The sequence below is a fragment of the Pomacea canaliculata genome, linkage group LG1 (genome assembly GCF_003073045.1).
Source record: "Pomacea canaliculata isolate SZHN2017 linkage group LG1, ASM307304v1, whole genome shotgun sequence".
In the NCBI taxonomy this organism is placed as follows: domain Eukaryota; kingdom Metazoa; phylum Mollusca; class Gastropoda; order Architaenioglossa; family Ampullariidae; genus Pomacea; species Pomacea canaliculata.
This window is the reverse complement of record NC_037590.1, coordinates 1,304,573-1,319,861: the sequence shown is the minus strand read 5'-3', so window position 1 is coordinate 1,319,861 and position 15,289 is coordinate 1,304,573. Positions and strand designations below refer to the sequence as shown.

At 49.6% G+C, this 15,289-nt stretch overlaps 1 protein-coding gene across 1 annotated transcript in view; it reads left to right on the top strand.

The window, feature by feature from the left end:
• The first annotated feature begins 8,658 nt into the window (after positions 1–8,658).
• The window catches only part of LOC112576487 (vitamin K-dependent gamma-carboxylase-like), a 30,220-nt gene continuing 23,589 nt past the window's right edge, over positions 8,659–15,289 (top strand). Inside the window, 1 exon segment of the mRNA XM_025258956.1 lies at positions 8,659–8,836. The gene's annotated coding sequence lies outside the window, so the exon portion shown is untranslated.

The window sequence follows — 15,289 nt, the reverse complement described above, 5'->3', positions numbered from 1 at the left end:
CGAAGGTTTCCAATTCCATGTTATTAAGAGCTATACATCCTTCAGCTTTCATTGGTCTGTACAATTTCCTTGTGTCTTTCTTTCCTCCTCCGTCTGTCTCTCTACCTCTTGCTTGTCTACCGCGGAGGCTGAGCTGTAGTTCGTTCCACAAAATTTCTTTTAATGCCTGGAGACAGGACTGAAACCATTTTGACAGATTCTGGATGCAAGTCTGAAGACGAGGATTCCTGGGCTCAGCTGAGAGTTGATCAGTAAGAACAGATTAAGATTATTTAGCCCGGTGGCTGCAAGGGCGGTGAGTGGTTCACGTGTCCAGGCAGGGAAGAAGGAAGCAGGAGAACCTTCTCCCTTCGTTAGTTTTGTACGTTGGCTGATATCACGTGCCCGTGTGCTGGGTGGACATACGGTGTTGTCACAGGGTGGGACGAGATGAAATCGAATGACTCGCCGACTAACCAATATTCTTCCTTCTGTCTATCTGCCCTCAACTTGTTGTTTCTGCCTGTAGGAAGGTGAAGAGAGCAGAGTCCTGTCTTTCTTGACCTGTGACCGCTGGCGCCGCGCGGGGGCCGGGAAAATTAACTATTTTCTTTGACGTCTGGAATCGACCCCAACCAGATGGTGGTCTTCCCTCTGGAGGACAGACTTCTAATTCAATTCTCTGCGTGACGTGCACGTGCTTATGCCGGGGGCACACGGTCTGCACGAACCACAGCATCCTCCACCACCAGGTGCACAGGTTGGTACGAACGTTGGTACCTGATACATTGAACCCACTCGACATTTTCATTAGAGAATGGAATTAGTAGGCAATGAGGGACGAGATTAACTGGCAACGACAGCTTCATCGGCGGAAAGGAAAACAAAACAGGAGATACATATACAGAGATACGGGATACAGGGATACAGGGATACAATGATACATACATGGTGGCTGGCACGTGACTAGGACAGGGCTGATAGACCCCACAGGGTGATGGGCAGCACAAGACACACACACACCTCCTGAGACTGGGTGTTGGAGGGGGACCCAGTGCCCCACACTACAAGCAGAACACACACACAGCCACGCACTCCGATGATGAACTGTTATTGTCGCCATCGTCCGCCTCTGACTCCGTGATTATGGCGCATTGATGTGGCGCTGCTTGCCAACTACAATTATTCCTCCTGTTTCTGTGCTCTCTGCATGTGGCATCTGGTTACAGGGCTACTACCTCGCCATCGTGTAGCCTTCAAACACCCTCCGCCCTCAGTTGCACAGATGTTGGCTTGTCTGCTGGTGGAGCAGTCGTCTGTGATAGAGTGCGTGTACGCGAGAGTTGTGTGTGGTTGTGCGTGAGAGAGAGTGTGAGTGTGTGACAGAAAGTGTGCGTGAGAGAGAGAGAAAGTGTGGGTGTGTGAGACAAAGTGTGAGAGAGAGTGTGTGAGAGTGTGCGTGAGTGTGAGAGAGAGTGAGAGTGTGTGCGAGAGAAAGTGTGGGTGAGAGAGTGTGAGTGTGCGTGAGAGAAAGTGTGGGTGTGTGAGACAGAAAGTGAGAGAGAGTGTGTGTGTGAGAGAGTGTGTGAGTGGTCACAAAGTGAGTGTCATCTGTAGGTATTGTGCTAGCGCGGTAGCTCAGTGGTGCTCTATGAGCCTGTGAGCCGAGGTGCAGGCGGTGGGTTCTCGGCTCATGGGGAGGGGCGAGGGGCAGGGGGCTGATGTATGGGCGTCTGGCCACATGACAGTCAGGACCCAGGAACCCAATTTCCATCGACGGGCCTGAGCGGCTGAAAACAGCGGCCATTTCACAGCCAGTGGCGCCCTCTACTTAGCGCGCTCATTCTCCTTGTCGTTCTCATTCATTTCTTCTAGCCTTATAAACGTGGAATCTGCTGCTCTTCTCACTTTCTTGTCTTACTTATTTTTTATTTTTATTTTTGTTGGTTGTTTGTAAGTGAGAGATGTCTGGCTGCCGGCCACCTGCAGGAGCAAATTCATCTCACCCACGAGCACAGGCAGTAAATCTTGATCCCAAAAAGTGTAGGAAAACTAAATAGTTCAGATGAACTTTAAATCACAGATTGTAAACTGATGATGGCTGATAACCACATTGACTGACTCTGGTGCTCCTTAACAGGGTTTTGACAAATGATGAAATTAAAAGATAAAGTTTCCAAGGATATAAATAGATGTGTGAATGAAGGAATTTGAATGAGCAACTGTATGCATGTCTGTGTGTGTGTGTGGAAAGCTGTTAGTATGTGTGTGAAATAACTGTTTATGTTTGCGGATAGTCTTCTGTTTGTGTCTGTTGATGAGCAGCTACACAACTGGTAGTCAAAGGCTGAAGTTTGAAATTTCAGGACCATCGCCAGCAGTCAACTGCACATGTTACAATGTTTCCGTGCACTCTAGTTGTAGATGCAGGGTTTAGAAATCACGCTGAACGAGAGAACACATCCACACAGACACACACACACACACACACACACAGACACCACACACACACCACACACACACCCACACACACACCACACACACACACACACACACACCACCACACACACACACACACACACACCACACACACACCCACAGACACCACACACACCCACACACACACCCACACACACACACACACACCACAGACACCACATACACACCCACCACACACACACACCAACACACACACACACACACACCCACACACCCACCACACACACACCCACACACACCACACACACACCCACACACCCACACACACACACACACAGAGTACCTGTCGAGGAGCACAAGACAAGACACTGTAAGTGAGCACAGCTCACTAGTCAGGCTACGAGCACTGTACACAACCATGTCCTCACCTCACGAGGTCAGATGTGGATGTCTCTTCCTGTGTACAGCCACACAAGCAGACGGCGCCTAGTCACTGTTTGTCCATCAAACATTACATCCCAGTCCAAGAATGATGTGTGGGGGGGGGGGAAGACAACAGCCACAGACAGTTGAAGAAGATTTGTCTTTACAGTAAAGCCAACAACGTTTAGTGAAATGTCTGGCGACAGGTGGTCCAGCTGCTTACTCTCCATTCATCGTGGAGCGCTGAAGCTGCAGGAGACAGGACTGTTCTACCACGTGACGTGTGTGACGTGCTTCCTCTGTTCTACCACGTGACGTGTGTGTAAACCAGTGAACGTCACGTGCTCGCCTGGTGAGCGCTGCTCACTGGAGACCGCGGGTGCTGGGGGGGGGTAAGAGAGGAAACCCCCCAGTTGTCTGTGACTGGCTGTTAAACTGAACACTTTTATAGTCTCTCTGCTCTGTTTGTTTGTCTGTGAGAGAGAGAGAGGAAAGAGAGTGCATGCACGTGTGGGTTTGATAGAAAGATTAGGTCTATTACATTTGATATCTCTGCAGACACAAGCTATTTATGGCTTGTTATTTTTATGGCTGGCTGCCTCCCCCCTAACTGCGGTGTGACACGACAGTTACTTCAGTTTGCTGCGCTCCCTCCCAGCCCAGTGCAGGCAGGCGAGGGCAGCACGAGGGAATGAAGTTGAACCCACACCCGACCCACACCCGACTTTACACCATCGTCCTTGCTATGCTCCGTGCACACCTTAAGCGTGTAACTCTGAGCACTGAGCACTTTGTAGTAGTTCAAGTGCAGTACCTGACTAACATCTTTCTGAACTGTGTATTCAGCATTACACTTTCAAACGAAGTATTTGAGTGTTATCTTTGTCAACTAGGTATTCAGATATCGTCTAAACTAAAAATTCAGGTGTTACTGAAAAGATTAAGCAGAGTGCTTAAAAAATCGTGCCTCTGTTCTCCCGCTCATCCAACCAGAAAAGCAATAAAGCTAACGAATAGCTTGTACACCAGAGAGGACAACGACTGTTGCAGGCTGCTGTGTTCCTTCTCTTGTCTTCCCTCTTTACTGCCCTCTCTCACCTCACCTGTTCCTCGGCCCCACCCTCTCACCTTTGTGAGTGTGTGGACAGGTACCCGGCCCCAAGATGCTGGAGACAAGAGAGTTTATCTTGAAGACAGACCCTTGGTGTAGACATGTCCCAGTCGTGGTGCCAGGCATGGTCAGACAATTAATATTGTGTGTAGACAGGACATCCTGTCGCCGTGTGTTGTCGTGCGTGTAGCAGACGACACATAAACACAAACAAGTTCTGAGAGTGTTGCAGGGTTTTACAGATGAGAGGTTGATGAAGACAGGTAGTACAGTCCACACTATCGCCTTCAACACTGGAGCTGTCTTCAAATCATGCCAGGTGATAAAGCAAACATTTCTCCTACAAACCGTTAACTTTAACATCCAGGAGAATGTTTTGCGCCCAGTTTAGCATGAAATAACAGAGAGAGAGATGCCACACAGAATATTGTACACGTAATCATTACCCCAGTGGTGATGTTGGCAGGACCTGCCACCCTGTCCCCCCGCTGTGATCACCTCTCCACTTGCTGTGTCTGTGCTGTTGCTGTGTCGAGGGGGGAGGGGGAGACGAGGGAAGTGTTCCCTCAACATGAATAGCTGCCCCTACTACATCCCCCCTTCTTTGTCTACATGCCCTCCGTTCACTACCTCCCTGTCAGCGACGGCGGCAACATCTCGGTGTTTCTTGCTCTCGTGTCGGCGTCTGTGCGTCTTGTGAGTTTTGTTTGTCTCTGTCTGTCTTCTGTGAGAAGTTGGTGTGTATGACCACCAGCCTGAAAGAGCATCACTCATGACTTTCAGTCTATCTTCCATCTTTGTGTTTGTTTTGCGTCGATAGCCCAGAGCGTCACGTGACCTCGTGACCCGTCACCCTCACGTGCGCGGCCAATGTTCGTTCCGTCCTCGAGGGACAGCGATGTGCTCGGTGGCGATGACTGATGGCCAGTAAGTTCATACACTCACCTCCCCATACGGCAACTGTTTTTATGTCTCCGTCCTCTCCGATTTCCAGACAAGCTCGTCCGGCCATGGTTCCCGCTTCTGACCCCAGGCTTTGGCGCGCAGTGCAGCGTCCTTCCTTCCTTCTTGCAATAGTTGACCTCTTGACCTCGCTGTCTGCGCTGCCTGTCCCTCCTGGAAGCTGTTATTCCAACTCTTGTTCTCCGCCGCGGCTTTGTGAACGAAGCCCCACTTCCCACCTTTTATCTCTCAGCATTTTTCTTCACATCACAGTGTTTGTCTCCCTCGGTGAACACACTTGCTGTGGACTTGTGCAGCCGTACAGTCTGACAATCACATTCAGTGAGAGGAAATCATCGTAAATTAGCATAAATTATGCATAATAACCTGAGGACATGCCGTGTTTGTGGCTTATATACAGTCAGGTAGGTGAGGCCATGAGGTGGGTCTGGTGAAGATGCCGGTGTACTTGGTGTACTGCAAACAGTGCAAAGACAATTGTCTGATGACGTGTAAGATGTGAACATAAAAATGTTATTCTGTTTGAGAATTTGTAATAATGTCCTTGTTTAGGGGTAGAGTTCTAAATGTGTTCACTAAAAACAGATTCACCAAGAAATCGTCCATGACCTGTAAGTTATCAGCAGATCGGCGACATGTGTAATCTCTTGTCAAGTTCAAATCGAGTTCAATCTCTTGCATCAGTCGCGGTGTCACGTGATCTCTTTCTCCCTTTCTCTAACATTCTCTATTTTATTTGATTCCACTTTCCTATCAATATTTTTTCATCCAGTAGCTGTGAAACACACCTCACAGAATTCCCAAGAATTTGATTTCGGAAAATGATGATAAAATCACCAAATCATTAAATATGGTCATGATGACGACGATGACGACGACGACGATGACGATGATGATGTGGCAAGTGGAATAAATGTTGCAAGAGCTTTGAGAACCGGCGGCGAAACCAGAGGGCAGGGAGCAGGGAGCAGGTCCCTCCCTCACAGTCCAGTGAGATGGTGAGGGTGGTATTCAGGATGGGAGGGAGAGAGATGGGGAGGATGGCGGGGGATCCTCTTATTGGATTAAGACAGAGAGACGTGGATACCCATTCATTGGGAGACATCAATCGCCTTTCGTCTACAGCCTCGCCAAACGACAGATGAAGGCAGACACCAGAGGGCTGGGGGCGGGGCTGGGGACGGGGGTAAGGCTCTTTGCTGCTCTTGACAATGTGGTCTTCATGCCGTTTGCAACATTTTCTGGATCTTTCCTTTTTCGCCTGCAAGTGTGGAATTATACAGCTTAACTTTTTGTTCTTACGGCCAAAAACTGCCGGTCAATAATATTCGGTCAGTAATTTGTTTTCTGTATCCATTACATAGATGTGCATTGCTCATCGATTTCATTTCACGGGCGGTTTTACGATTTGTGTTCAGTTATTGGAGACAAATGGGAAAATAAAATATTGAGGCAGACTGTGAGTTTAGAGAAGCCACAGCGCAGGGAAGGTACACTGATGAATGCACTACAGGAGACTAATAACAACAGTTTTATTTACATTTTCACCAGCAGCGCCAGGCGATGTAAACTAGTCAGGAGTCAACAGACGGAAGTAGAAGGGTACCTCCGGGGTAACAAGCTGAGGGATAATGAGCACATACACCATACACGGTCACGTGCACACAGCCGCCAGCACGCGCACACACGTGCACGCACACTGAAACACATGCTAGCAGCAATGGTCACGTGGTTCGTGACGTGCTCGCCAGGCAGTGTAAACACTTGACTGTATCATGAACTGTCAAATGCGTTTATTGACCTACACTATGTCACAAATGTCTTGTGAGGTAATGGCTGAGTGTCACACACTATATCTACTGCCCACACAGTGCGTCACATTGTTTACTGTTTACTGTGTATTTGATGACACTGATTATTGCACTAAGTACTGTCACGTGGTAACTACCTGACATTGCTTACATCTTGCACTCACTGTATAGCTTAAGCATCACGCACTGTGTCCTACGTCACACACCATTTACTGCGACACTTCCTACATGTGTCACGTACCAGGAACTGCGTCACATGCTACGAACTCACACTCTGCTTAGCACTACACACCCTGTACTATGTCACACAACTGTCTACAGTGTCACACTCTGTACTGTGTCACGCAACTGTCTAGAGAGTCACATAACTATCTAGAGTGTCTAAAACCCTGTACTGTGTCACGCTATTGTCTAGAGTGTCACACACACTGCACTGTGTCACACAACTGTCTAGAGTGTCACATAACTGTCTAGAGTGTCACACACACTGCACTGTCACGCTATTGTCTACAGTGTGACGTAGGAGGGCTGAAGAGGAAGACGGAGGAGGAGGAGTACGCCCCAGGCCTCAGTCAGCAAGGGGAGGCCACTGGAGCCAGAGAGCAGGGGAGGGTAAAGTAGAAGTTTGCAGGCTGCCACCCACTCCCCTGCCCCCCAGGGAGGACGCCGCCATCATTTTGTGGCGCTGTCTTGCGAGATGAACGGGGCTGGCACTGCATGCCTCTCCGTCAGGGTACTTAGGGCGGTCCCATGAGACACTAAGGGCCACTGAAGGGCACGGAATGCTGGGATTGGAAAGGGGCAGTAGCAGTAGAGATGTCGGAGAGAGAGAGAGGGGAAGTGTATGTGGTGTATGTGGTGTGTGTCTAACGAGGGTAGGACGAGGCTATGCTGACCCCTGACGCGTGTTGGCACTGTCAGTAGAAAGGTAAAAGGTTGATATGCTTTAGTGTGATGTTGACAGTGAACACTGTTCTCTCTCTCTCAGTGGTTCTTTCTTTGTCTTCTCTTTGGGTCTCTTTACCGAGTTCTTGATCATGATGAACTTCTTGAGTGCTGTTTGCCTGCAGTTCCTGAGTAGCTTTCTGTCCGCGTTAAGTCACCTGCACGCTATCCTCTCTACTCACCTGCTGACTATCCTCTAGTCGCGCTGTTGTCACCTGCTGACTATCCTGTTGTTTGATGACCTTTTCGTTCCTGTCGTCTCTGACATAGTTTGAACGCTTCCAATGTTATTTTAGGTCTACAACTGGTTATTCTATTGTATTTTGTTAGAAAGCATTGTTAGAGGAGCTGGAGCTAGCGTTTAATATAATCCCGTGCTGACCTGATGACAACAGAAATCTTGCAGACGACTGTTATCTACACAAGTACAGATAACCACTGCTGCTGCTGTCCTCGCTGGTCTCCCTTGTTGAGTGCAGAGCTGTGTGCAGAGTGGTCCACCGTGTCACGGAGTGGTAAAGCCGCCATTTTTAAACTAGAACTCACTGTGGACAAGATGACACTTTCAAAATGGTCTGCGTGTGTGTGTGTACGTGTACGTGTGTGTGTCTCATTCTGCCCAGTCTCTCATTCCATTCTCACTTCCATCCCATCTCGTCCACACCTCAGCCCTCCTGTCAAGTTTGTCTTCTCAGCTTTATTTCCGCTTCTCTCTCTCGTGCACGTGCACTGACACTGACTTTCACACACAACCCCCTAGCAGACGTCACTCCATGTCTGACATGTTATCCCCCGTGTAACTCAGTCCTCACCTGTGTCGTGTCACCAAAGGCTGCACGGCGACCTGTGTGCCCTTTGACCCCGACAAGGTGCCAGAGGTTTGTGTACCTGCACGCGCCGGAGCATCTGGTAGGAAATGCGAAACTTTGATTCAGAAAAAAAAGTTTGTGGGGGATGCTGCTCCAGCCTCTCCACGCGCTCAGTCGTCGTGCGCTCGGCGCCAACAGTCGATGGAAGCGCGTGCTGTCGGCTGCGCATGCGCAGTGGCCTTCCGTGGGATGCAGCGGAGGAAAACATCGCGGATGTTGCTGCAGTCGCTCAGACACGTCGCACGCTCTCCGCCCGCAGCTACCAACACGTACACCATCAGTGCTCCATGCCAAAGGTGAGGATGTGTATGTGTGTGTGCGCGCGTGATTTAGCCTTATAGCCTGACAGCACGTGTCGGCGGTTGCCCCAGTCGCACCCTCTGTAGCCCTCCGATTCCAGCGCGTGGCATCGTCAGGTTGTAGCTCTCGTAGACAACTGAAGGGTCAGTGGAAGTGTTCTGATGGTGTGTAGCTGTAATTAATGACAAACATCTCAGCAGCCAGTCGTCCCGTTATTTCTTGATGTAAGGCTGATGACGACTGGAGACGATGGGTGTTGTGTACATTCCTACAGAGACTTGCCCTCCCTCTCTCTCTCCTCCACTAAATACACAGGTGTTCTCCATGCTCTGTATCCGCAAACACACGGCGGTACTCGCAGTGACAGGTGCTTACGTGGCAAACAGAACGAAAGCAAGTCGTAGTCGCTGACCAGGTGTGAGAAGCACTCAGACGCTCGCCAGGTGTTTAAAGTCTGCCGACGCTCAACAGGTGAAACAAGGCCGAGGTCGCTTCTTTCTCTCTTGGCGGTTAAGTCTGTTAGCACCTTCCTTCCTTCCTTTGTCTCCATTCTTGCGCGTGCGGGAACGACAACCTTTCGTTCAACAGTAACAATCTATCTTAATTCTCACCTGGATTTTAGGAAACGATCCAAACCTCATTTTCCATGGTGTCACCCAGACACTATGTAAACAACTTCTGATGACAAGTTTACAAAATATTCCTACAATCACTTGGTAAACCACGTCAGTAAACAACAGACACTTTGATAACTTCCGACGGATTCCCACGAAGGCTGTGTAAAGATGATGTCGACGAAAAAAAAAAAATTAAAAAAGAACACTTAAAAAACCACACACAACAAAACAAAAAAACTGATAAAATGTTCAAGTTTGACAAAGATCATTAAAAACCAAAGACAGAAATATTGTTGCAATATGAAAGTAATGCTGAGGACAACAGGAATATAATGTTATTGTGGATGTAAAGCTCCAGAGGATGGTTCCAGCCAAACCTGATGTCTCTAGAACTTTCCTGTGCTAGAAACATTCACAAAAACTACATCAAACAGTTTGGTCTGACTTTAATAAAATATACCTTACAGGTAAATGACAAACTTGAACCTAATGGACTTTGGCAAGGAAGCCATTAAGAACATTACTGAGCTTGAAGTTAATGAAGCTTTGGTGAGGAAACTTTTAAAGTGTAGATGATAACTCTGAACTCCGCGGGGAGTCAGTAATTAATTCTTCTTACAAACAGGATGGAACCCACCTGGCATGTGTGGTGGAGAGGGGCAACGGGGGCTACCTCCCTCCCAACCGACCTTTGTGTGTGAAACATGCGAACTGCGAGGTAGGACCGTGGTGGCGGACACATACACAAGGTGTGACTAAAGTACTGTCATAGAATATTGTGGGATAAACATCTCAGCCCCCAAACCTCGCCACAAATTATCCCAAAGCCTTCTTTTGTCAGTTTTCAAACAGGTTCATGTTGTCTAGCTCCACTGAGCCACTCACTGTAGCATTGAAGTCGGAGTTGGTTTGACCGCGGACCTGGAGACAAGTTGGTGGCTGAGTCTTGCTCTCCCAGAAATAATTCCTCCTTCTCTCCATCTGTTTGGTTGCTTAGTCTTTTAGTTGTTAGTTGACTGGTTGTTTGGTTGAAAATGATGCTGTTTGAGGTCTCTTCTCATTCACCAGATGTCTGAAGTTCATTCATTCTGTGGACAGACCCTCCTGGTTGATAGTCGGCATTGGCCTGACTCTTGATGAGACATGAAATGGTTGACACACTCACGGTGGGTGGCTTGTCTGTGACTGGTGGATGGCAGTTCGAGCCTTGTCTTATTAGTTTGTGTTTGTGTCTTACAGCTTGTGGCAGCCATTGCTACCGGAAGTGCTTGACTGTGCCTGAGTCTGTGAAGCAATTGTGAAACACTTGTTACCAAGACTTTGATGATTGCCTTTCCTGGGTTCACATCTCGTCTTGGGCAGCTTTCATTTCTTCTGTTCATGGGGCCGACTCGCTGGCTATGATGTCGCCTTCGTTAGTGCTTTGACGAGGGCCACTGGATAGACAAACACTCATCACGCACGCACATATATATATATCACACGCACATCAGGCGCACACACATCACCACCACTATCACACACAAACAAACATGACACAAACATCACACACACACGCAAACATATCACACACAACATCACACACATCACACACACATCACACACATATCACACACCACATCACCACCACTATCACACAAACATCACACGCACACATCACACACACATATCACACACATCACACACACCACATCACCACCACTATCACACAAACATCACACACACATACACACATCACACACATCACACATACATACACACATCACACACATCACACCCATATCACACACCACATCACCACCACTATCACTCACACGTGCCGAATGAAGAAGGATGAGCACACTCCTGTAGAGACGGCCGCAGTGCATTGTGGTTGACTACAGCGCCCTCTACCGGCTCCTTAATGCAGCTTAAGTGTTCTCTAATTTTAAGGTTCAGGCATGCCGACTGTACCGGCTGGACGGACGGGTGGCAGGACGAGCGTGGAAGCTGCATTCAATCGACAAGACGCGTCGTATTGAGCTCACGTGTCCATTTGAGAAATTGGAGCGGCCGTTGAGCGGGGGTGGGGGTGTGGGGTGTGGGGGGCAGTAGCTAATGCACAGTTAGGAGGGCCAGGGTGGAGTGGGGAGGGTGGTGGGGAGGGTGGGGGAGCTAATGCACAATCAGTGGCTGGGTGGAGGGGGGCGACTCGAGGGGTGCGTCCAATTCATCCGAGCTTTTTCTTTCCCAACCTCCCGGTCCCCCCGCTAATGGCGGAGACGCAGGACGTGGGCTCCAGGAACACGACATCCAGCAGGCGGTGACATACAAAGGAGTGTGACGTACAGTGACGTGGACACACCGCGACTGTGACGTAATGGCCGGTAGGCGTGTGACGTGTCGTGAGACGTGCAGACAAAGTTTACACCAATCATCGCAGTTGTTCTCGGTGCCGCGCTGCAGGTCACGTGACGCACGTCAAGGAAGGCGTCAGCGCGAGTTTGCTGTGCGTGCGGTGCGTCACACGAGGTTGGGGGAGCCTCGTGGGGGACGTGACTGTCAGGCTGTACACGAGGCCACGACTCGGGGGAGAAAGAAAGAAAAGCTCGTGTCAAAAGAAACAAATCTATTACAGAGTTTGTTTTATACCTCGCAACTATCGGTCGGCCGCTCGGAAGGATGGGGGGAGGGTACAGGTGTATTACACCTGCTGGCCGCTTGGTGCTCACCCCCACCTGAGGTCTAGTGACGCGTCTGTAACCCCCCGATCATCTGACGTGGACCAATACGTTTCCAGAACTACAGTTTAAAAAGTGAATTTCTCTCCTTTCTACTCGTCTTCCTCCTCTTCTTTATTCTCTCTTTAACCCATTCACCCGGGGTGACCCAACCCACCGAAGGCGTCACACCGAGGTGCCTGGACACAGCTGACAGCATGCATGCACTACGTCACAGCTGTGAACCAGTTCCTTCTCACCAGTGACGCGCCGTCTCGGCGGAGAGACCCCGGATGTTGGGCTGTGGCGGCAACACAGATGTGAGGAACTGGAGTTTGTCATCCACAGAGGTTGTACTTTCGGGGAGTGTGTGACGCCCTGTGGCGCTGGCATCGGCAGCCACGTGGGATTATCTGTGGAGGAGAGATCAGCTGGCACCAGACGCCATCACGACAGACAATCAATCTCTCGGCGCGCGCCTCAGGGCGGGGAGGCAGCTCTTGCCGTGCACCAGCTGTCCACTCTACACCACTCTACACCAGCTGTCCACTCTACACCACTCTACACCAGCTGTCCACTCTACACCACTCTACACCAGCTGTCCACTCTACACCACTCTACACCAGCTGTCCACTCTACACCACTCTACACCAGCTGTCCGATGTTGGGAGGATGTGGATGACGACCCTCGGAGCTCGTGCTGAGTGACAGGAGCACGTCACATGACTGGCTACGTCACACGGCACAGCGTCTTCAACATCGTGTTGCTGTAGTAACCTTGGCACCAGCGTGCGTGTGTTTGTGTGTTTGTGTGTGTGCTCGCGCTATCAGATGATTGTCAGCATTACTACTACCCCACAAAAAACATCAGTACCATCCTCACCTCCTTCTCCGTCATTCACGCGATCCTCTCATTCGTTGCCAAGCTGTTAACGGCGTTCATTGCCGCTACGTCATCGTCGTCTCACCAGCCCATCCTCCTGTCCTGTCTTTGTGGAAACCGTTTTATGATCTGCCCGTGCTGCCGTACTTTAACCTCATTTTGTCCGTGTTTCTCGTTTATCTGCCTCAGTTTTCTACACTGTTCAATAAACAAGCTCCAGCCGTGAAGAAAGTGCATGTCCTCTTGACCCCGGAAACAAATGCAGTTGACCTGTGATTCGGTCGCCGAGTGCGGTGCACGTGCATCATTGGCTGTTGTCGGCGATAAGGATGCGCGAGTGCAGCAGGGTGTTGCCTGGTGAGCCACTCACAGCATGACTGCCGCGACTTGTCATGACCATGAACATGCACGCCATCTATGTCAACATATCTGTGAGCTGTTCACATGACGATCGTCATGACTTGATGACAGCTGCTGACTACTAGTCATCCCCGCTTCTTTGTTTCTTGATGAGTGCGCACCATGTGACGAGAGGATTCCAGAAGGGAAGAGAAAATATTGGCGAATATATATAATATAACAGTTCATGCTTTGAAATAGAAGTTAGACTGTTAGACCGTAGATCATAATTACACTAGAATGGAATTTCTTGTGGTGAGGTTGGGACTGAGATGCGACTAGAACCGGGTGAACTGATTGGAGAGAGGAGAGAATGTAACCACACCAACTTTGTATTTTTGTGCTCCCTCCTGAAATTTGTGAAGTGACATCACAAAACGATGTTGTAACGATTTTCTTTGGTTTCGGAGCCAGGACGTCCACGTGCCGCATGTCAAGGAGGGCGAACTGCTTGTGTGATGACAAGACGAAGCTGAGTTCACTTCAAGGCCCCTCCCCACTCAGCCACTCAGCCACTCGCACCAACAGCTTGTGGGATGAAGAATAGAAAATTGAAAACGATGAATTACATTATCTCGGTCTTAATGCTGCATCGTTGACCAAGCGCTTCAGATTGTTCTCGAACAAACGGTGTTGTGGCAGGTCGATAGCCGCCGGCGATGTGTGGGGTCCAGCAGCTGCTGAGGCTGACGACGAGGGTTCAAGTCCTGCCGACAAGTGCGTGTGACAATCACTGTAGACAGGCAGACTGACACACTGCTTGTTACATGCAGACTGACACACTGCTTGTACAGTTGTTACATGCAGACTGACACACTGCTTGTTACATGCAGACTGACACACTGCTTGTACAGACAGACAATGGTTACACAGAGATATATTCACTGGCTAAGACGGTAGAGGGGGTCAGCGCACTGTCGGGGTGGAGATGAAGGGGTGGCGGTGACGAGATGACTCCACAGGGCGGCAGCCTGTAATCAAGGCGCGGAGAGATCGCTTCCCGATGCACCCACCTGGTAATCAAGGATGGGTTAAGAGGTAAAATGTAAAAAGTTAACGAGCAGCAAATCAGAGAGTGAGATGAAGGGAGGGGGAACAGGTGGTGGTGATGAGGGAGGAAGAAGGGAGGGAGTGTTGCCGGCGGCGGATGCCATCCATCTCTCCACGAGCCGCAATCAGGAGGACGGCTGTGGGCTGTGGGCTGCCACTCACTCCTGTGTCCTGGGACTTGTCTCCATCATTCCTCGCTGTCCCCCTCAGCCACGTGTCACACTTTGATGTTTTTGAGAACAATCCGCTTTGCCAGGAGAGGGGGAGGCTTAAGTGTCAGACATTACAGACCAGCCTGAACGGTTTGCGGTTTTTTGGTATTGTTTATTTGTTTGTTTGTTTTAGAGATCATGTTAATCTAACCCGTACATTTCAGCCCCCAGAATACATCCGTGAATTAATTATCCGTTACGATTCACACCTCAATGATCACGGTCAATGAGCGCTGCTAGCGTAGGTACCCTGGTTCATACGTGTGACGTTTCCGTCACCTTCCACTTTAGTCATTGCAGGTAGCGTCACCTTACAGCCAACCGTGGCAGTCCGGTGATCATACTGGTGTTCATAGAGGGGACGATGCAAACTAGCTCTGTGACGTCACACTATGCAGTGGTTCACAGAGGACAAAGCAAGCTAACACTATGACGTCACACTATGCAGTTGTTCATAGAGAGGACGATGCAAACTAGCACTGTGACGTCACGCTATGCTGTGGTTCACAGACAGGATGACAGCTGGATGTACAGCTGCCAGAAGGTGGTGTGTCCAACACAGCGCATTGTTTCAGACGGAAGCTCGCTG